Source organism: Ambystoma mexicanum, chromosome 3p, assembly GCF_040938575.1.
Source record: "Ambystoma mexicanum isolate Mex_15411 chromosome 3p, UKY_AmexF1_1, whole genome shotgun sequence".
In the NCBI taxonomy this organism is placed as follows: domain Eukaryota; kingdom Metazoa; phylum Chordata; class Amphibia; order Caudata; family Ambystomatidae; genus Ambystoma; species Ambystoma mexicanum.
In genome coordinates this window covers 1,124,491,174-1,124,515,335 of record NC_090925.1, presented here as the reverse complement: position 1 = coordinate 1,124,515,335, position 24,162 = coordinate 1,124,491,174, and the positions used below count along the sequence as shown (strand labels likewise).

The following is a 24,162-nucleotide window of genomic DNA, read 5'->3' as shown; positions in this document are numbered from 1 at the left end:
TATTGCATTTCCTCAGATATGCATTAGTTTCAGTCTCAATAACTCGTATTACAAAAATATGGTACTCTTATAAATCTAATTCTCAAAGTATTTCCTTATTATAGCCAAAAAGAGCTGTCAAAATTCATAAAACTAGGGGGGTGATAATGAGCCCAAACAAGATGGCAGGAACAAGCCGAATGTCCGTATAATGAAGCCAGGCCTGGCGTAAAGGGGGCTTTTGTTCCGAGACAGGGGGTTCTGAATTCCCCCCCTGCCCCCGGGAGCGGTTAAGACTGCATTGCAGCAGTGGCCAAAGGATTGGAGCGAATACATGCATCTGGACTTGACGGTGGTGGAGTGCAGCATTGGGCTCCCCCGGCGCAAGGCCTAAAGGGAGCTGTGGGAGTACACCCATGGTGCGTGCCGAGAGAGTGGATAGAGGTGCCTCGCTCTCTCCCCGTCCCGTGGCGGAGGCGGGGTCCCAGCCACACGTCTCACTCGCCACAGCTCCCCCGCACCTCGGCTGCTTCCTGGTTTGGGATACCGGACACTGAGGCTCGTAGTTCTGGAGCTGATGCCTGGAATGCCCTGATATCCATCTGCAAAGGAGGGAGCTGGCACCCAGACTGCGGGATAAGGTGACAGCGCTCTGCAGGATGAAACAAGGTCTGGCACATCGGGGAGCAAGCACATTTCAAAGTTGAAAGCGTAGCGCAGTGTGCAGCACGTCAGGGAGGTTATCACACACAGTGCCCAGCCGGAGAAGGGGAGAAGTGGGCGTGGACGCTGCACCATAAGGCAGACTGGGGGAGATACTTGTTTTCCGGCACCCTCGCCCACAACCAGCGATTGGGATGGCTGGAAGAAGCGTGGTGCCTAGAACATCCAGTGAAACTGTCCAGGGGATCCGACACGTGAAAGAGGTAGAAAAAATGGCTTCTGTCTAGGGGAAAAAGAACAATTTAGTGGAGACAGACATTTTCTTTGCAACACAAATAGAATATTCATATGAATATAACCCTCAAACAGTGTATTTGATTTGGTCATAATTTACATTTCAGATTTCACCTGATAACCTTCCGAGATGACACATGGACTTGATCTGAGATCACCCTGCTAAACATAGGACCTTGTTACAAGTATGGCGGTACGGTAACAACGGTGCCGGTATCGCTACCAGCACCGTCGCTACCGTACCGACATACGCGGGTGCCCTTGCAGCCACTGCCATACCGGTCCCCGCGAGCAGAACATGATGATAGCACCAGGACCGTTATTAACGGTAACGGTTCTACCACCCTCCCCATTCCCATTGAGCACTATAGGGGCTCAATGGGAATAGGGTTCAGTGGGGATGTACTGGGGCCGGCACCCGCGAAAGGGCAATTACCGGATGCCAGTTTGGAGGTAGCCTTGCCGGTAAAACCGGCAAGGCTACCTCCAACCTTGTAATGAGGCCCATAGTGATTGTAATGTCGCCTTCAAAAGTAGTTGTAATGTTTCCTTTCGAATCTATTCTGCATTAGGCAGGAAGTGTAATGTTTGAAACAAAACCAGAAAAGTTTGAAACGGTGCAAGTTTACATGCATTTCAGTCTCAAAGTTTATCCTTTGTAGGATTTACATTCATTCTAGCAAGATAACTGTAAGTATGCATATCTCATACTCTGAACCTGTTGCACAGGAGGAAGTGATTGAAGTCGAAGTTTCAACATCCCCCTATAACATAGTACTTGTTTTAATAAGGATGAAAAAGCAAAATGAAACTGAAAACATGAGATGCAGACGATGATACATATTGAGAGACACCCATACATGCCACTTTGTGTTAATAACCAATACTATACATGATAATGTTCAATATGTTTAAATTCCAAACATCACACATACATGTATTGTCAATTTGCATAAAAAGGACTAGCACAATATAATTACTTGATAGGCGAGTGAAGTTGATGTTGACTCCGGAAAGGTAATTGATGAAGAATCTTGCTCCTTCGTTTTGAGTACATTGTCATCAGAAAAGAGTACAATGGAAAAGGTACATTAGTATTAGAAATGTGGGCACATCCAACGCTCTAATATATCACTTTGTGCAAGTTGGTAGGGGTCACCATTGGGATACTAGACATGTCGGTGGTTTTGTCATTGGTGAGGGTCTGTGCTTCCATCAGTGAGCTCTACGTAAAGGACATGTCACCCAACACATTTCGAAAACGTTAGGCAACTTTTAAACGGCACTATGGAAGTTTTTACTAAGGGTCACATTTCACTAATTTATGAGTGTCCCCAAAGCGGGGATAGATAAAGTAGTCTAAAGTGAAACATTTTAAAATCCGGGTGATTCTGGTAACTAGGGAAGCTTGAGTAATACAGCATTGATGGAAATAAACACTGAAAACTCTAAACCGTTCATGAAGTTAACTTTTCAATACACTATTTTAAATAAATCTAGAGATCATTGAGAACACATATTTATACAGACCACTGTCCTACATGCCAAGAAACAGAACAAATTTATTGTTCACTACTCACCTGAGCCAGCGTGTGCCGAAATTGAGTCAGAATTGCAGTTGGAAGCAATTTATGAAGAATTCTGGGTCGAAGCTTTTTGGTGTACATTGATTGATTGTTCGTACATATCGTCGGTAAAGTGCTGGCTGCAGACACGGAATCGATTGGCCCTCACGTCTACCAAGACAGCCTGGGCTCTACTTTCAATCTCCTCCACTGGAAAACCGCAATTTGTAATCCATCTTCTCATAAAATCAATATCCTTTGGGATTATATGCAGGACTGTGCGCAGAGTTTTGGCATGGCTCATAGAAGGGCAACCGAAAACGATACATGAAGACATTCTTGAAAAGTCTGTAAGATCTGTATGTATAAATATAATTAATTATTACAAATAATAATGTATGAATGTGAATAAAGCAATTATTACACAGCTTTGTCTGTAAAGTTTGTTTTAAAGAAAGAAAACCTGTGTAACCTAGTCGAATTAACACAGCAATCACTTTCTTACAGAATTGATTGTTATACCGCAAATCATAACGTATTGCTCGTCCATTGAATGAACTTTCAAGCATCAAAAGAAAACATGTTTTCAAACGTGAACCACCAAACATTCCATTTTGTTGCAATGCACAGTGCTATTTACCGAGATCAAAATACATCAAACATTCGATCATGGTGAAGTCTTTGAAATAAAGAAAATTAGAATACTGTGTAAAGGTGGTAATCGATAGACATTTTCAAAGCAGCGATCAATGAACATACAGAACGAAATAGGTGACCTACCCTTAGTCGGACAAACAAGTGAGCCGATTCAGCAAGTAACTGTGGAACAGGTATCTGAGAAACAGGTAGCTCGATGACGATATACCTTGTAGATTGCAGAGATGTTCTCCTGGTAAATGCCAGGGTGTTTATGAAGGCTTAGAAAAGTGGGTGTGTATGTGAATGTGTGACGTGTTCGTCGACACCCACTCAGCCTCGTTGCCAATGTTTTACATCTGACATACCCACCCACCCAGTCCCCTTGCGAGCGCACAGGCATAGGCCTGGTCATACCGCCCATAGTGCATTATTCCCAGGTTTGAAAAACAAAGGCAAAATGCGTGTGTGGGCCTTTTTTCTTTTTTCTTTTTTTTTAATGAAAGTGGGCAACCTTTTTGGGCCATGTGGGCCAGTTTGATGAGTTACTTCACTATGCAACTAGTAGTAGTGAACACTGTTAGTGAGTATTTATTTTTTTAAATGCACAATTTGCATCACCTTTCCATCAAAATACCTTTGGGTAACATTCAAATGGTGTCCGAAAAGGAATGAATAGCAACTTCGAACTGTGTGCCACGTTTTCATTGGTCCCCGAGACAATCTTATGGGCCAATATGACCCTTTCCATAGGTGCCAACTGCCATTGATACTGGGGAGGAGGATGGATGAGGACGAGGTGAGCAAAAAAAAGGCCCAGAACACTTCTCAACTGACAAAAACATATGTTGATTGCAGGGACGGGGTCTTGAAGAGGGGAGTCTGGAGACACTGGGTCTGGCCTGGCCATGTGGACAACGTATATCACAGAATATGGAACGCATTCTTAGAGGATAGTCGCAGCCACATCAGCATGACTGTGGAGGCATGGGAACACAAGTAGTCGACAAGATAGCGGGTTGGAAATAACATTGTTTCACAAGATGTATAAGACCAGAGCTAACATAAGCAATATCTTTTAACCGATAAGAGAAACCCTACAAATCGGCATGTATCGTGGGACATTCCTTTGTGGGTAGGACAGGAACGTGGACCGAAGAGTCAGGAGCATAATGATTTAAAAACACGATTACATCTTGGTGGGAGCAGTCTATTCTGACCCAGAGCGTTTCCACAAAAATGGAACACATCTATCAGTAAATGGGGTGGAATTATTCCATACAGGGATTTTGAACATACTAGCAACAAGGGGATGCAAATAGAGCTGTAGGAGAGCAAGGGTCTTTTGGGTGAACCCGAGTAGCCCTGGACCCACTTGGGTGTGGTGGCGGTGGCATGGGCCTGGAAGGAAGCTGCCAGCAAGCGCAAGAGTGCTCACCAGAAAAGATGCAGGTCCCCAATACACAGAGCTGAGAGCCCACAATGGGGGGAGTTAGTAAGATAAGGAGGGCCAGTTTCTGTTTCACGGTCCAAGTGCCCAAAAAGTCCAGAACTATGATAACGCTGCACACCTGTTGATTTGTGAAATAGACACAGTAATCGTATTTGGTTTATTATTGTTTTGTTTAATAAAAGCCACAGACTTTTATTGCCAACACAAAAACAAAGAGTCTGCATAATTTTGTATGATGCATAATTTATATTTTCAATGCTATGCATAGGCTAGCTATTCAACAGCTTGTGGCATCTTGAGCGTCCACACCCATCCAGCACCTTGCGAGCGCATGGTCTTGGGTGCGAACTGCCATCGATACTGGGGAGCGAGGGGGATGGATGGACTTGAAAGGGGAGTCTGGAGACACTGGGCTGGGGAGGCCATGTGAACAATGGTCCCTGTGCGAATAACCCTTTGTGGTGCACATGGCGTTTGGCAATTTGAGCGTTCCCACCCACCCAGCCCCTTGGGAGCGCACAGTCATAGGTGTGAACTGCCATTGATACTGGATTGGGGATGGATGTGGATGAATGTGGATGAGGTAAGCGCAAAGGCCCGGAATACTGCTGAAGGGACACAAACTTATGTTGATTGCTGGGGCGGGGTCTTGAAGAGGGGAGTCTGGAGACACTGAGTCTGGGGAGGCCATGTGAACAATGGTCACCGTGCGGAAGATCCCATTGAGGTGAACATGGTGTTTGGCACCTTGAGCGTTCCCGCCCACCCATCCCCATTGGGAGCGCACGGTCATAGGTGTGAACTGCCATTGATACTGGAGGGGGGATGGATGGGCATGAAGCGAGCGCAAAAGGCCCCAAACACTGCCGAAGAGACACAAACTTATCTTATTTAGTTTGGTGATGTTGTTGGCACAATCTACAAATTGTGTACTTGAGGTTGCAGCACAGTGTGTGAAAATCGCCTGTACAGTCCGCTGTCACTGGGGAATTTGTCTTGAATGGCTCGAACGACACAGGCGGGTATTACGCGTCGAACGCGGAATCCAAGTCTTCCATAAAGCCACCATGTAAACGAACGGTAGGCCACCAGCCTCTACCCCCTGTGAAAGATAAACATAAACATTGTAATTGAATGAACCAGATAAGTGTACCACCTTACTTGAAAATGCATCCTAAATTCTATGGCACAGTTGCCCTTAGAAAAGTAACTTTCGGAGGCCAACAGGGGGCACAGGCATAATGGCTGCCTGAGCGCTGTGCTCCGTCCCCAGCCGTGGAATAAATGTGGAGATATCGAGCAGGGACGTTGATCCTGCCAAAGGAGGAGGGAGGAGTGAGATTCCCCAACATAGTGACATGCCATAAGGCAACCCAACTCCAAGTCCTAGTGGACCACTTTGATCCGCTTTCTGGGAAACAATGGGTGGCAATGGATAATGCGGTATTGACCCCGGTCTCGCTGGACGAGTAGCTATGGGTCCCTAGAGCCCCTATCTCAAAGAGATTGTTGCATCATCTGATCTTGGAGATCCTGTGGTCCATATGAAGGGAGGGAGGGGATAACAGGTGACTCACCACGTGGCCATCATACTTGAGTTCTATCTGGGCTCCGCCACTTGGACGGGATCGGAGAGCCGCAGGCATTCCAGCCATGGTATGAGGCTGGACTAAGTAGGGCAGGTCACATGTGGGAGGGGGGGCACCTATATCTCTTTGAACAGACTGGAGGAATCTCTGGATCTTCGCAAATCTGTCGCCCTTTCGCTTCTTGCAATTGAAAGGGGCTTTGTCTGAGGGTCAATGGGGGGGGGGAGACTTAAGGAGGGAGCTGACAAGCTTCGAAGAATTCTTGATCACGCAGAGGGGAGAAAAAATGAATGGGCAATAGCTTTCTTTGTTGTTGACGGGGGTCCTGGTTCTAGAAAGCGAAGTCAATATAGGAAAAGAAAGAGGAACCAGACTGCCCCACCCTTAAACGCACAAGGGGGAAAAACCTATTGGCAGCTAGAGATTATTCAAAATAGCTTATGAGGATCACACTTGTAGTTATACAGATAAAACAAAGTTTAATTAAAAAAACATAGTGTTCAATCAAACAGGACGGCAAGTTACTGTTGTCAACCATATAGACAAATATTCATGTGTCATGTCATAGATGCTGAATCAAAGGATAGATCAATGTGTAATGAATAATTCTAAACACATTTTACTGTCGACAGATTTGTGTTTCTGGTTCGGATTGCGATATTTCAACCATAGAAAGTCTATCTGATGGAAAATGGCTTTCAGGAACTCTGAGCTTTCTATACATCGGGAAATGTAAACAGGAAATCCGACAACGAATCTACGAACACAAATCTTGCATAAAAAAAGAGGTGGAAGACAAACCTATGGTCGCACATTTTAAGGCATTGAAACATTTCCATACAGACCTTTTTTGGTTCATCATTGAAACAGTAAAGAATCCTTACAGAGGAGGTGGCCGCAATATGATGTTACGTCGCCTCGAACAAAAGTGTATTTATCGCTTAGACACCGTAAGGAAGGGCCTAAATGTTTCAATAGAGTTGAACCTTTTTTTCATTTAACCTCCCAATCATCCGATGACAAATTGTGCAACTTTAGAGTCATCCTCCTCATAAGGTTACCTCAATGATTTCTCAAGTTTATATGTATGTCAGTCTAGAGATCAGGTGTGGATTTATTTTTGTGTAAACATTATGAGTACAAATGTCCCCAAGAATCTGCTATTTGGGAATCCAATTGGTAATTTGCATATATGAAGCATTGAAACATGGCTCTTTTTTTGAGTTGCCCTCTGCCATGACCGTAAACATAAAAATATGCCTCTATTTAGGCGGATTCAGAGACATCACATATAGAAGTGAAATAATCAGCATTGATATATGCAATATGTTTGTGTTTGTTGAATGACTCATCATCGACTTATAATGCTTTGTGTTAAATCCCCTTTTTTGTTGCCAATTATGAAGGCAATTTTCTGAATGTTCTGTCTAAATGCAAGCTATTCGCTAGTATAAATACCTAGCTTGTCCATATGTGACATTTTGCCTGTAAATTCCTTATTTCCCACTTCTTGTTGCCAAACACGAAGCCTTTTTTTCAGAATGTTTTGGCTAAGTGAAAGCCAATTGCAGGTATAAATAACTGTTCTTGTCATATGCCTGACATGGCGTTTGTTTTTGCTATTGCAGAAAATGGCTTCTGTTCTGGTCCATGCGTGACATGGTGTTTGTATTTGCTATTACAGAAAATGGCTTCAGGTCTTCGGTTTTTTCAAAAGATAATATTACCTTTGTTTTTTCAAAAGATACCATTACTTTTCTAAGATAAACTCATGTTCTGAGTCCTTATAAAACCCCTCTAAGGTAAGCTGCCTGCCGTTCACCCCCTTTTTATTAAAACTTGCCAGACATCAGGGCTACCATCTGTGATTATCTTTCACCCAAGTATGGGCTTCACGCTTTGTTTCCGCACTCCGGCGCTTTGTCAGCGATCCAGCCACCGCCCGTTAGTAAATGGACAGCTCTTCTTTCAACGTCCTTAGTTACTACGGGGTCAATCGTGCTCAATTCCTGCCACAAACATAATTGCGTCATTATTAATCGGCACCTTCCAGACCGCAAGCATACACTCCATCTCTGGGGCATTTTTTGAAGTTGAGAATAATAAGTCCCACTATGCGATACGAACATTGGTACTCTTAACTGCAATTGACATCATGCAGCTTTATTTGTGCTTCCTCAATTAGAAATGTAAGCCTTTAATTGTTATTTCGCAACAGACAAGGGTTTTTCAATAATTGCTGTTGTTTTTTGCTCTTCAGGACGACTTCAGACGCGTCCATTGACTTTGGTAACAAGGCCCTTTGATCACCTCGTCATCTTGTCTCCAACCAGACCTGTTGACTGTGGACTAACACCACACTACGTGATCAATAATCCCCTTGAGGTAATTATTAATCCCCTTTTTTGCTATAACATATCTATTTTTTTTTTTTAGAACTAGAGCATCTAATATTATTTTTTTCCGTCTTTTGAATTTATATGTAGCCTTTGTGCACAAGAGACAACTTGAACTGTGTGCAAGACAGCTGGAATTTTTTCACCCCTTATACCAAAACGCCATGAATAACTGAAAGGTGAGGTTTCAACCTATTTCATCTCACTTGTTCCTTCAATTAATTGAGGGAAGATCACACTTTTTAACACTAGTAAATTATTTCACACTCCTTTTTAACACTATTTTTCTGTTTCTTAATTTTATAGATCTAAACTGTTATATTTAACACCCTTCAGTTTGTCCTGAAGAAAGCTCAGAGTTCCTGGAAGCCATTTTCCATCAAATAGACATTCTATGGTTGAAATATCGCAATCCGAGCCAGAAACACAAATGTGTCGACAGTAAAATGCGTTTAGAATTGTTCATTACACATTGATCTATCCTTTAATTCAGTGTATATGACATGAGACATTAATATTTGTCTGTATGGTAGACAACAGTATCTTGCTGTCCTGTTGTTTGTTTGTTTTAACACTAGGTTTTCTTAATTAAACTTTGTTTTATCTGTATAACTACAAGTGTGATCCTCAATAGGTTTTTTCCCCCTTGTGCGTTTGAGGGTGGGGCAGTCTCTTCATGCAGAGGGGATCCAGAGGGTAGATAGGGGGATTGTATAGGAGGATCCTGCTGGTGATCCAGAGGGACCCTCCGCCCCAGCGAGAATCAAATGGGGACGAGATCTGGGTCGGGATATTGATGACGCTCTATGGGCTCAGATGTGCAGGGAGGCCCAGCGCTCCACAGTCTCGCTCCAATATTTACATCCGGCCAGAAACTATTAAACAGGTGGCACTACTCCCCAACGGTGATTGCCAGAATGAGGGAAGAATATGACCCACACTGTTGAAGTGTCACCAGGAAAAGGGGGACTATATTCACATGTGATGGGGTTGCTCAGTGGTGTAGGCATATTGTAGGGAGGTCCTGTCCTGGATAAAAGGGGTCGACGGGATTCAAAGGGATCTCTCACCCTGGCTCCTCCTCTTTGGTGTGGGTGCAGAAGAGGGGCCGCAACAGGAGCAAGGGCACATGTTTCAGATCATGATGGTTGAAGCAAGATGCTGCCTAGCCCAACTGTGGAAAAACCCAAGGATGCCAGGGGGTAGGGAATGGGTTTTAAAATGTTTTGCTATATAAGATATGGAGTACCTCACCCACCTCTTGGATGAGTCTACGTCTGACATTGCAGGCCTGTGGCTTCCTTTCTTTGAGAAATACAGGCAGTGAGACCGAGGGGGGAAAGTGGAAGAACGCAGGGTAGTGGGAAGGGGGGGATTACCCTCCGCAAGGGGGGTTTGATGGGGCCCGACGACCCTTCTAATGAATTGGGGAATGCTTTAGACTTGGAGGGGGGAGTTTTCCCCAGTTCGCGTACAAGCATACCCATGGAAACACCCGGGTCAATTTGAGGGGCCACCCTTTGTTTTAACCTTGTGGAGACAATTGAACTTCGATGCATGGAGGGGGGGAGGTTGAGTTGGGGTGATGTAACTGTTTTGGTTAAAGGAGAACGCTTTACTGCAGAACTGTGTTTTAACTAAAATGTTAATAAAGTTTAATTTTGAAAAAACAGCCCAAAAAAAGAAAAGTAACTTTCTGGAAAAGTGTACTTGAGCTTTGAAGTATCGACACATTACAAAAGTGAACATCCATTCAAGCCAGAACGGTTTGAGCCATAGAGAAATATAGTTTTTTAGTTGAAAGTGAAAGACAAGTAAGCCAGGAACACTCTGATTTGCAATATGCGAGAGAAACGTATTCAATTTAAAGACTAAATTCATTTGTCACTGATCGATCAAAGTTACAACAATGTAGGAGAAAAACATGAAATGTTAGTCGTCTCAGGCCTCAAAATTACATCACATCTAGAGTATACTTAATTGTTAGTTGCACGAAGTCCGTGCATAAGTACCATCATAATCCTCAACACAGACCTTGTGAGGCAGGCTGGCCTGAAGCCATGCAGCTCGTTAATGCATAGTGGTGGTGTGTCTTCTTCGGCTATGCAGGCCGAGCATCCAGAGTTTTCTTGGCAGCAGCAGTTCTCTAGCTCGGTTGGCATGACCTTGCAAGCACACCAGGTGGAAACGTCTTCCATGCGGCTAGGTTCAGGCTCCGGTGATTATCATCTTCCCAACTATCATCCGATTTCCCCATCGTTTCTGCTTCTTTCTCTTTCCATTTGTTCCCCTTCAGAATACTCATGCTCAAAATACAGAGTGAGGGAAAAAAAAGTTTTTGTTTGTATGTAGGAACTACTGGTAAAGAAGGAGAAGAAAATACATTGCAACGTTAAAAATACCCATAAGAGCAAATAAATGCACAATCGGCACAAACTATGACATTTCGAAAGTATACAAGGTTTGGTGAAGGTATTGATGCATTATAACAAATATTTAAATAAAACGCAAGTACCAAGTTAAATCGGTTCTGCTAGTGTTAAGTACCTGTTTGTGGGGCTTCCTATTAGGAAGATAGCTGAACAGAGCGGAAACTAGTCATGGGCAATCGAAACTAAATACAGTGACGATTGAACAAGCAACTGCAATGTTGTCTGCTCAGAAAAGGTCTGTTTATACTTGTTGAGGAAAGAGGCGTACATGCATTTCCATGGAGACACGTCAATAGCTTGCATATAGAGAACGTTGACACGAGACGTGCATTGGCATTGTGAAAAGGGGCGTAAGCGTCTATTGATGTCAGTTTGAGGGGCGGGTGATCTGTATTCTTGCCGCGTGGGAACTTGTGCTTAGGGCGATGCCTCAACGGATAAGATTAGCACAAGATGGCTGCGCCCAACCTGTTGTTTTCACATGTGTATAAGAGAGGAAAACTAAGGTAAGATGAATAGGAATTTTGTTTAAGATAGTTTACAGTATGCTTAAAAATACATGCCCGAATGATCGGGACAGTGATATTTTTTTAGCATACTTCCCCTTTAACAGTCAGCTTCCTGAGCTGTTGGAGCTCGACGTGGAGGATGACTCCATATATATTGACAAGTGTTACAGGCTCAGGTCGATGGGACCCAAAGCAAAATCATTGTCGGAGGAGGGCTCTATACTACTGGTGCGTCTGAGCAACACTCGTGACCGAGAGAGGATCCTGAAGGCAGCAGCGACAAAGAAAACTGTGGAATACCAAAGCCATAGGATCCTCTTTTTTTCCAGATCTCTCCCCAGCAACAGATAAGAAAAGGAGAGCTTTAAACGTTGTGAAGATATCTTTTCTGGGACGCAGGGCTAAAGCAGGCCTGCTCCATCCGGCCAAACTTAGGGTAACTCAGATGGAAAGGAATACCTTTTTTGGGATGTGGAAGGGGCAGAAAAGTTATTGAAAACCATTCCTACAGATCAGTTTCTTGATGAGGCTGCCGGATGAAGGGTTTGAATTCACATGTATGATGTTTTCCTCAATCTGTTAGCCTTATAGCATGAGCCTTCATTGACATGACATGTAGGGCCAAATAAGGTGTGTCCTTGCATAAGTTTAGTTGAGCATTCACCTAGAGTGTTCTTGGTGGTGTTCGGGGTCCCCCTGGCATACACTGACCCCTAAATGGGTATAGGCTATATATTTTGTAATTTTTTTGCCTTGCCTTTGGCGGCACTTGTTTATGGGTACGGTCGCAAGAGTTAACCCGTTGCACCCCCGCACCCCAGTAAGTAATCGGGACTTTCAAGGTTGCTACCTCAAATGATTCAGTGTTCAATCTTGTTGTGAAACGTATACTGCTGGTGGAGCGTTCGATTCTTGTACCATTGTAATTTTGTTTGCATGGTTAAAAGAAATAAAGAATTAGAATAAATACAATAAAAAAACTATTAATTCATTCTCCATCCACCAAAGCATCTAAACTATACTCAGTTCTCGCTCAACCTATATAAAATAATAATCTCAAATCCAGAATTTGCAAACAATGGGATTTAAAATTGGAACGTGCAGCATTCTCCTGACATATAGGTTAAAATCTGGAATCAGTCCTTAACCACATCAGTTGCTGCTAATCGTACGCAGTCCCACTACTTTATTTTACAGAGAGCTTATTTAACTGCTAGATTGGCAAAAATGTCTGGTGTTATTTCTAATCTATACTGGTCCTGTCAATCCCCACTGGTTGATTTTACCCAATCGAAAATTCAAGTGTATACATGTCTATTCTATTTGGGTAACAATTTGGGATTGTATGCAACCTTCTTTTTGTCTCATGACACTGGATAATTTGATAGTAGGTGTCCTAGTGAACCCATATATGATCACCATCCAAACCCCTGAATTTGTTTTTCCATTTTTCTTTTCACCTTATTTCATCCAGCTTGAAAATTGCTCAGAAATTGGCCTACAAGCTCTAGTGGAACTCGTCTAGAATTGAGAGAATGTTGGCTTTTTTTTTTGCAAAGTAAATGGAGTGTTTTTACAGCATATTTGTTGTAACCTTTCACGTTTTGTAAACCCTTCTGCCCCGTAAATAGAAAGTATTATTGAGCTGTGTTCCGGCATATTTAGTACCAATACAATTGTCAACTGGCTAACCCATAGATAAACTGAATTAGTATACACTTCTTACCAAGGATGGGTTTGAAGTACTTGTGTAGCAGTTGCGCGTAATCAACAGCACAGACCAAAGTAAATATTGGGGAATCTGAAATGTGTATGTAGGTTGTTCAAGAACCAATGGTGCAAGTATAAATAAATGCACCAACCCTTAACAAAATTGTGCCAGTTAACGTATGAGAAAGCGTTATTGGTGAGGGGTAGACCTTTTGGTATTCACAGAAAATGGTAGTGGGTTTAAAGCCAAAACTAATCTGAAAAAATGCAGAGACCCACTATTAAAAAACTAAAACCAGACGTCCTTGCTGTCCAAAGCAGAGTCAGCAGAGTCGCATTGTGCAAGCATAGATATGGTAAAGCCAGAATGGTGCCTGTAGAGCATATGAGAAACATTGCTGGCAATACATAAACCTGTTGGTATTCACAAACACTTGTCATGGGTTGCATCCCAAACTAATCTGAAAGAGTATAAATGGATGCACTATTAAAAGACTGAACAGACATTGATTGCTATTTTATTTTATTGGTAAGGCGTTTTATACAACAGAATTGTGTTTCAAAGCACCACACGACTAAATAGGAAGTTAACAGGGAAATAAAACAGTGGCAAGAAATCAAAAAAGTAACAATAATATATATACAGTCCTGGTCCTACTAGGCCTTGTGGCATTCGGCCGTGCAAGTGCATTGAAGAGAAGTGCAGGTGAGGTGGATGGGAAGGGGGACAGTGGGCAAGTGCTGGAGGGAAGTACTCAGGGAGGCCAGTAGGAGCACCTCAGGCTAATTGTTAGCACATGCAGCTCTCAAGGGTGGTATGTGGAGCCATCAGGCTGGGGCCAGCAGGCAGTGCAGGGTGCTGGTAATGACTGGGAGGAAGGGTTTGAGATCCTGTGAGGTACATGAGGCTCAGGCCACCGGTCACAGCGGTCGTGGGGCGATTAGCAAGGAAGTGAAAGAGGCAGAGAAGAGCAGAGTTTTGAGCAGTTTCCGGAATTTAAGGCGGTCCGGCTCAAATCTCAGAGAGGAAGGGAGGCTATTCCAAAGTGAGGCACCAGCCACGGAGTGAGATCTGACCCCCACTCTCTGCTTAGAGAAGCGTTTGACAGTCACAGAGTTGGAATTAGAAGAGCGTAGGGCTCTAGCAGGGGAGTACTTAGGAATAGAGAGTTGGAGATAGCGTGGTCCCACCCCCCTGAAGGCCTTGTGGACGATGCAAAGTGTCTTGAATTTGATTCTTGCAGCCACTCGGTGTGAATGGAGAGATTTTAGGGCTGGACAGATACAGTCCCTGGGCTTGAGGCCAAGGATATCTCCTCTCGCGCCATGGACCTTGCAGACTTCTGTAACCACTGCTCTTTCCCTCGATCCCTCAAGCACTCCCTTGTGCACCCTCTCTTAAAAAAGCCATCCGCTGACCCCTCCTGCCCAGCTAACTATCGACTACCCCCTTATTCTGGATTAGCTGGAGGGGGCCAAGAGAGGAAAGAGGGAGATTGAGAAAGAGGCTGTTGCAGTAATCCAACCTGGAAAGGACCAGAGCTCTGGAGACATTGAGCTTCTGAGGGAAGGTGAGAAGAGGAAGAATGCCTCTGAGGAGGTGGAGCTGGAAGTGGGACTTTTTGGTAAACTCCATGATGTGAGGGGTGAAGGAGAGAGCGGAGTCGAAGATGAGTGACCCCACAGTTTTTGGCCTCACAAGATGGTGGGTGTAGAGGGCCCAAAGAGGGTGGCCAAAGGGTAAGTGGAAAGAGGACACAGGTTTCCAGATGAGGAGGAGCTCTGTCTTACTGGCATTGAGACAAAGGTCGTTCGCTGAACCCCATGCCTGAATTGCGGACAGACTGGGAGGAAGAGGGGGAAGTAGAGGGAAGTTTGAAGGAAAGCTGTGTCATTTGCATAACACTGGAAATGAGGATAGAAAGAGGAGATTAGGTGAGCAAGAGGGGCAAGATAGATATTCAAGAGCCAAGGTCATATGATAGTGCCTTAGTAGAAAGGGTGGTGGTGGAGGAGAAAGGGCCCAATTGCACGATTGCAGCTGGGAAGGGCGGTTAGTGAGGAAAGAGGTCAGCCAGTCCAGTGCCCGGTCAGTGATTCCGAGGGTGTCAGTCGTTTTATGAGGATGGAGTGGTTGACCGTGTTAAAGGCAGAGGAGAGATCGAGGAGAATGAGAACAGCAGCAGGAGAGTCGAGATTTTCAAGCATGGTTTCACGGGTATACACGCATTTCACTTTCGTTTTTTTTGGGGGGGGTTGTTAAAAAATGAAATATATGGTTGTGGGTGTAAGGGAATAAAAAACAAAAAATGGGGGGATGGGAGGGTAAAAAAAAAAACAATGAGTTTTTCGAGAAAAAAACGGCGATGGAAAAAACCCGCGATGAAAAATACCGCGGCGAAATAACGTAGAACCGTTTCACGGGTGTTCAGAAGAGCAGTTTCCGTGCTCTGGATGCCCGGAATCCAGATTGGTGGTCATGAAGGCAGCCAACAAGATCAGTTTGGAGGGTCAGTTGGGGAGACTAACTTTTCCAAGAGTTTACCCAGGAAGGGGCTAGTCGATAGTTAGCTGGGCTGGAGGGGTCAGCGGATGGCTTTTTTAAGAGAGGGTGCACAAGGGAGTGCTTGAGGGATCGAGGGAAAGAGCAGTGGTTACAGAAGTCTGCAAGGTCCATGGCGCGAGAGGAGATGTCCTTAATGGTTCTGGAGTAGCAGGGGAGCACGGGTTTGGAGGAGGCCTTCATAGAGCGGACCACTTTAGAGACCTCATCCAGTGTTATGGGCAGGAGGGAGGAGCGTTGGGGAAGTAGGAGGGCCCAGGGAGGCAGGGGCGTAGGAGTGGGAGATGGGATGGGGGTGGAGGTGTGTCAGGACATGATGTCCTGGGTTTTGGATTTGAAGTGGGAGGCCAAGGCAGTGCAGAGGGACTGGAAAGGAAGGAGAGAGGTGGAGACTGCAAGTGGATTGGCAAGTTCCTTGCAGATTTTGAAAAGTTCTGCCTTGTTCTTACAGGCTCCAGTGATGCGGGCTTGGCTGTGGGCCCACTTTTTGGAGCGGATAGAGAAGCGATATTGCCTTTTGGAGCAGGCGGCAGGCCAGTTTGTCGGAGGATGAGCACAAGGTCTGCCACTTCCGTTCAGCAGCTCGCGTTTCAGGGATGCTAGATCAGAGTCATACCAGCTATTGTTCTTGGTGGCAGGTTTTAGACAGATTCTCATGGCAGGGGCAAGGATGTCGAGCATGTTGGAGATGGCAAGATGCAGATTAGCAAGCACAGAGTCAGAGGGAGAGTCCAGAGCAGTGGTTGCAGGGGGGATGAAGGTGAAGGCAAAAGCAGCAACTGACACTTGCTTCCTCGAATGATGGTGAAGGAGGCTGGCAGTGCAGGGGGTGGCTTGGATAAAGGGTCAAGGGGCCCCAGGTAGGAGAGGGGAGTGGTAACCGGATTAGAGATAGGGATGTCACCAGAGATGAGGGCATCAAGAGTGTGGTGGATGATTCAGGAGAGTCAAGGGGGATGTTGAAGTCACCAAGGAGGAGAGTTTGGAAGAAGAGGTTGAAAGAGATGAGGCTGAAGGAGATGAGGCAAGGTCGGAGATAGGACCAGGGGGTCTGTAGATAGTGGCGAGGGTGAGAGAAAGTTGGGAGACCCCGAGCCTACAGACAAGGCTTTCAAAAGAGGAGTAGGATTGTGTAGGAATGATGGATGCAGGGACCCACTCAGGGAAGATCAGGGCCACTCCACCTCCAGTCCTGTTGGGTCTGGGCTTGGAGAGGATTTTGTACCTAATGGGTATCCGGGTGCTGGAAAGCAGGTAATACAATGTACTAGTGTTACCACAGGCAACAATGGTGGACATAGGCTTGACTTGTAGCCAGATTGAACGTATTTATAGTCAATAGATATTTACAGATACAGTGAACCCATAGGTATTAGTAGGTACAGTAATCATAAGTATTAACAGATACAGTATTGTTCCTATACTTATTTACAGATACAGTAATCATGCTTATTTACAGATACAGTTTTATTGTATAGTGATGATACTGGAGAAATAGAGGCAGGGTCTAGCGAATACTCGCGCTGAAGAGGGACTACAGGTTGGCTGTGAGGAGCCAGGTCTTATGTTTTCTGTGGAATGAGGCGTGGGAGGGGTAAGCTCTAATGGCAAGAGGTAGGGCGTTCCATCCTTTAGCTGCCACAGCAGGGAACTGCGTCCCCGGCTTTGGTTCTTTTGAATTTAGGAACCGTAACAAGGAAGGCTGAGGTGCAACGTGTGGGCTTGGTGGTTTGGGTTGGAGTGAGCAGGTTTGTGAGATATTTGGGAGCTATGTTAGTGAGGCATTTGTGGGTGCTTGCCATTGTTTTGAATTTGATTCGGTCCTGAACTGGTAGCCAGCGCACTTTGCATCTGGCATCATAGTTATGCTCTCTTCTTGGTATGTTTAGGGACGCCCGTAAGGCGTTGTTTTGAGAGACTTGGAGTTTTTTGATACTGCTAGTCGCTGTGTCTGCCAAGAGAATATTGCAGTAGTCGAGTTTTGACAGAATGAGGACTCTTACTAAGGTGAGGCAACTATCGGTTGATGGGTAGGGTCTGCAAGTGTTAATGAGCTTGACAGTGTAGGCTGCTGATGAGATCGTTGAGTTGACTTGTCTGGAGAGGGTTAAGCAGGAATCCAGATACACGCCCAACGTTTTGACTTCTTTGGAGACAGTGATGGTATTCCTGTCTATTATGAAGTGTTTGTATTTGGGGTCAAGTTTTTTTAGGTGTGTTTGCGTGCCCACTAGGAGTAGCTCTGTTTTGTCATCGTTTAGACAAAGTTCATGTTGGGCCATCCAGGATTGGATCATCTGGTAAATGTAATTGAGAGTGGTAGAATCTGTATCGTAGTCTCCAGAGAGATGCAGAAGTATCTGTGTATTGTCTGCATAATTTGTGTAGGAGACTCTGTGTTCATCTAGGCGGTCAAATAGAGGCTTGGTAAAAATATTGTAGAGCGTTGGTGACACGCATGATCCTTAGGGTACCCCGCAAAGAACTGGGACTGGGGTGGCACTAGCTAGGTTGGAGAAAACCCTCATTGTGCGCTCCGAGAGGAATTGGGCTGCGCTTTCCAGATGATGGCATAGTATTTTGTGATTCACTAAATCAAATGCAGCGGAAAGGTCTAGGAGAAGTAGCATGGCTAAGTTTCCGTTGTCAATTATGGCATCCATTTGGTTTTTAAGGTTGATGAGTGCTGTGTCTAGGTCTGAAGCCTGATTGGTGTAGATGTTCCTGTATCTGGAGGTAGGCACCGAAGTCAAGGATTTTGAAAAGGAAGGGGACCGTCGTAATTGGGCAGTAATTGGTTGGGGATGCCCGGGTCAAGGGATGGTTTTTTTAGGAGCAGGAGGAACGACGCTTCTTTCAGGTTCTCGGGGACTGTACCTTGTGAAAAGGAATTATTGATGAGGGAGGTGATGAATGCGGCGAGTTCTGGAACACAGTCTTTGATGACTGGGGCAGGGCATATGTCGCCTTGACATCTGGACGGTTTGAAACTGGAGAGGATTTTGATGACCTCAGTTGTAGCGACTGGCCTAAATTCGAAAGGAGGGGGGATTGGATTACTTGTGGCAGGAAGGGCTGTGTTTGTGACTGGCATAGTTACCTTATCTTTTTTCTTAGCGATTTTAGTTTGGAACATTGCTATTTTGTCCAATTGTGCATGCTGTATGTTAGTGCACCATGTTTCATTTTTCGGACAGATGTCTGGTGTGCTGGTAGGAGACTCGAGTTCCCTCAAGATGGTAAATGGTTCCTTGCTGCCTGATTTGGCATTTGCTATGTGCTCGTTGTATGTGACGTTCTTTGCTAGTAGTATATTTATTGAAGTCTGTGAAAGAGCTTTTTCAGCTTTTTTCTCCAGACTTCGTGAGAGAGGTAGGATAAGTGATAGAATAGCAGTTGGAATAGATAGGAGAGAAGGAAAGTGCCATGGAAATAGAGGAGGAGAGAGAGATGAGCAAGGGAGAGATGAGCAACAGAGCTCCACGTCAGCCAGGCACAGCCAGGCACAGTGAAGGAGGTGTGCAAGGGAAGACAGTCAGTGCACGGATTCAAAAACCCTCCTAGATTGGAATTTCCCCAAAAGGCACAAATACAGCACAGAATAAAGGATGCAACTATTTAAAAAGCACACCCAGATTTGATTTTGCCAAAGAGCACTAATGCAGCACAAAATAGAGGATGCAACAATTTAAAAAGCACACCTAAATTTGATTTTGCTAAAGATCACTAATACAGCACAGAATGAAGGGTAAATATGTTTACGGCCCTCTTAAGGAGGAAATATGGGTTTGGCACTAGCAGGCAGCTGAAAGCAGGCTATATATGAAATGTACAGGAGATAGATATGTCAAGTGGGAGGAAGACTGGATGGGGTTGCGTAGAGAGATGCTAAATTCGTGGCAAAACATTACCATTGGATGACTGTGTAATGCGCATGCAAATCCAGCCTTTCTGCGTTTTATCACGGGTTACGATCGCTATTTTGAAATCATTATGTGAAGTCATAACGCATGCACGTGCAGCGTCATAGACCGGAAAAGCCAAACAGCTTGAAAAATGTCACACAAACCATTTGTACATCTGTTGCCATTATGAAGTCGTAACTTAATGTGGGCACAGGATGTGCGGAATGACTGCACTCCAGTATCCCGTTAGATATTTCAGCATATAAATGTCCCTTTCATTAAGGGACATAATAAATACGTCTTTGAAACATCTTGAAAATGAACACAATCGTAATTATTGTAAAGGGCATCCCCAGAACAAACTGGGGCAGACCCATATAAGCACACATATTGAGTATTCGTGTTTTAGGTTTCCCCATATACAGAGGTAAGAAAAAGGAGGGACCATTCGGGAAAGCAGGGTGGAAACACTCCCAGGCGGATTTTCAATTTGTACACGGACATGTAATGGGTTTGTTTTTGGAGAGACTATACATCAAGTGCTAGTAGTATAATTAGGACCACTGAGCACTATGTGAGCCTCGTTTCTGGTCAATACTCCAAATGCTCTTACTATTAAATAATAGCTTCACTTATACTCCAATTTGAGAGCAATACTGAAAATGTACACACGCTGCTGTCCATAGAAAGAGTGAAAGGATTGTTAGATGCCATTCATTGTTACCTGTATACGTATCTAGGATCAGAGCACTCCAAAGCATGTTCAATTCTACATTATTTCAAAGAAACACTAAATTTGCGATCTTAATTGAGACCTTGGGACACAGTTTACATATGTCGTGCTTCAGCTTGCTTTAATTGGAGTTCACGGTCCCCTCCTCGAAATCCACACGAAACAGTCATGAGTTCTGCAAATTTGATATCCTCCTTGCTGGCCATCTGATGCCTCCCTTGCCAATGCTTTTCCAATGGATATTTGGTGTCCTGATTTCCAAGCATACTTAAATGTTCACAAATCGGTGTGCGAAGTATCTCTAATCGTGCTGCATCGATCAACTTGCAAACAGATATGATACAATATACTACAGATTTAGGTTGACAGTTGATGAATTGATTGATCTAGTGTTTGCCTAATGCATCATAATCAATGGAATTGCTATTCAAAGCATGAGAACACATAGAACCAGAAAAAGTGCATTTGTGAAACCCCCCTCCTTGACTAGTAGATAACCAGTTGGTATTCTCTATCGGGGTGTCCAACATAAATTTAAAAAAGAGCAAGTTTCTGAGTGGGGGTGCTTTTCTATACAAAACACTCAGGCAAGCACTGATTTATTTATTTAAAAAAAATATTTGTATTGCCATTTTCAAATACATCATTGCCCCCTCCGCCCTCTCACCCTCCCATTCCGCCAATCCCCTAATGTTCAGTATTCTTAGGTTATGTGGACACCATTGTTGTACAAAGTAACCTTTTTAAATAGTCCAAAACCACAGTCCACTCTTGTTGAAATCTTGCCTGTTCGCCTTGCAGGTTATATGTCATCCAGTCCATCGCGATACATCCCCACAATTTAACTAGCCAGTCTCTTAACCCTTGTGGTCTTTTCTGTTTCCAGCCACCTGCTATCACCAACCATGCTGCTATCAGCATTCACATAAAATATTTATTTTGGGTCTTGGTAGGTAGACAAATCCATGTGGCAAACAATCCACACATCCATTGCCTAAGTGTCAATATCCCCTCAGGGGAAACCATCATCTTTGGTTCGTAACCTCTTCCCAAACCTTCTTCAAGATTGAACATTCCCACCATATACGTCTCCAATCCCCTGTCATTTCACAGCCTCTCCCACATTTTTCGGTAGTTATCGGGAACATTTGATGCAATTTCTCAGGCGTATAATGCCATTGGAACACAGCCCTATACCATGCTTCACTGGTCTGAATCCACCTTGCCAATTTGAGGATGCTTTCCCATAGATGTTCCCAATGATTTCTAGGAAGATTCATCCCCAGAGTATTTTCCCACTTATGCATGTATCCCCAGACCTGTGCCCTCCCCTCTCCTCTTACATCAATATCAAGTACAGCCTAGATACCATTTGCTTGGTCCCTGTATGTGTGGTGATGAATCTCTCGAACATAGTAAGCTCTTTGCCTGCTGCTACTTTACCTCCTGACCCAGCTATCCAGCATAGTAATTGATACTACTCCAGCCTGTCCTTCTCCGAGAGGACCACCAGCTGTTTACAATCCTCAAATGTATAAATATCTCCTCCCTTCATAATGTCTCGCATCTTTATACATCACACTATCCGCCATTGTCTGAACGCTCCCTGTGTCGTCCATGGGTGGAATTGCGGGTTTCCAAACAACGGAGTGAATGCGGATGGACACATAGATAAACTTCCCTTATCTAGTAGCAGATCCCATATATCAAATACTACTGCAAGTATCTGACTGGCCTGTGTATTCAGGGGCCTATCTTGTCTGTTTAGCCATAATACCCCTTCCAATGAACACCCTGCCACTGCCCTATCCATCCTTACCCAAGGTTTCTTGGCATCCCCTGTGAACCATTCCCAAAGTATACTCATCTTTGCTGCCTCGTAATATTTTAGTTTGGAAGGCCCACTCCCCCACCATCTCTAAGTGCCATTAATGTTCGTAGTACAACTCTCTGGGTTTTATTTCGCCAAAGAAATCTCGTAAACCTCTTTATTCAATGCATTAAAATAAGACCATGCAATCTTTATCGGAAGAGCCTGGAACTTATAAAGTAATCTCTGGAGAGTTACCATCTTAATTGCAGCCACTCTTTGAAGCGGGGTCCATTTCCCCAAGTCTTCATTTACCTTCTGTAGTATTTGTGGGTATTTACTGTCAAACAACTATGGAACCGTCTTTGTTATATTGATCCCCAAATATTTAATACAGTTATCTGCCATCTTCGTCCAGTGAGGCGAGAGGGCTGGAGCCCATCTCCCTCCTCCGACGGCATCCCAGCTGATCTGCGTGCAAGGAGCCCAAGACCGCCTCAGCGACTTTCCTCCCACTACTTTCATCTACCCAGCCGCCTCATCAACCTACCTGTGGCCGCTGGCCGTGATGATACGGTGAGGCTGCTCAGATTTGCCATTTATTGCCCCGTATGCCCAGCGACGTGTGCATTTGAAACTTAAGAGCGCCACCGGTTCCAAAATGGCAGGTGCAACGTTGCCCCATAACGAGGCTGCGTCCGGTTGCTAAGCAACCGCACCGTATATCCACCAATTAGATTTGCCGGCAGGCAGAAGCCGGCACAGGACGAAGGGCAGGAAAAAGGCCCTGCTTGCTCCGGTCTGCGACAGCGAGGAGCCTGAACCACCATCTCCGAGGTAAACCTGTTGCCTGACGCCGCTCGGCCCTACACCCCTAACTTGCCTACAGCTGCTTCCCATACCCACTATTTTGCGAGCCCGGGTGCAAACATTCGAATACTATGCCCAGAGCACCTTGTGTCCCACCCCACTATCCTAGTCGACTTTATCCCTGAAAATGCCAGCTCAAGACCACATCAAGTCGAAGTGAACTAAGTGTACGACCTCTGTAATTCAACATCCATACATTGTATACTTTAGCCCGGCTGCATGCACCTTACGACCTTACAAAGCACGGCGGCTACTGTTGAAGGGAGACTCTTTGCATTTACTGCCTCATTTTCTTTACATCCTCTGCATGCTGTACCTAATCGATTACTGTGCATGACCTCTGAGTCACACTACCAAGCCTAATTAGTTAATGCCACATCAAGGCTACCATGCCTTCTAACTATATTACTGCATCTAGCCCAACTCCCAGTACTACTGCTAGCCATCAACGGTGAGCAGATTAATTGTTGCATTTAACCCACTTGCTGCACTCTGCCCAATTCTACTGTGAATAGCTTTGTTACTGCATCTAGCCTACCACTGGCAGCCATCTCTGGCGAGGAGTGACATTACTGCATTCTGCCTACCACGATTAGGCACCTACTATGGTCAGCTTTATTGTTGCACTAAGCCTACCACTGCTAGCCATCCACTGCATGGAGTGCTATTACTGCATTTAGCCAAATTGCTGCATTTAGCCTAACCACCAGTACCACTGTTAGCCTTTTATTGTGAACAGCTTTATTGCTGTATTTAGTCTACCACTGCTAGCCATCTAATGCCAGGAATGCTATTACTACATGCTATCTTTGTATTTAGCCAGACTGTTGTATTAGCCGAATTCTACTGCGAGGAGTGCTATTAGTACATGATATTATTGTATTCAGCCCAACTGTTAGATTTAGCCTAATTCTATTGCGAGGAATGCTATTGTTACATGCTATTAGTGTACTTCGCCCTAGTGTTGCATTTAGCCTAATCCCACTGTGAATAGCTTTGTTATTTTACCTAGCCTACTACTAGGAGTCATCTTCGGCGAGAAGTGATATTACGCC

General features: G+C 44.6%; 1 protein-coding gene across 4 annotated transcripts in view; it reads left to right on the top strand.

Moving 5' to 3' along the window:
* Nucleotides 1-24,162, top strand: part of RAD50 (RAD50 double strand break repair protein) — a 1,278,308-nt gene that overhangs the window by 76,032 nt on the left and 1,178,114 nt on the right. Inside the window, exons 1-2 of one of the 4 annotated variants that reach the window (XM_069652504.1) lie at nt 8,458-8,564; nt 8,666-8,754. The exons of 2 other annotated variants lie outside the window; for them this stretch is intronic. The gene's annotated coding sequence lies outside the window, so the exon portion shown is untranslated. Of the gene's footprint in view, nt 1-8,439; nt 8,565-8,665; nt 8,755-24,162 lie in introns of those variants that run through there. One more of the 4 variants, XM_069652502.1, reaches the window with a different exon arrangement.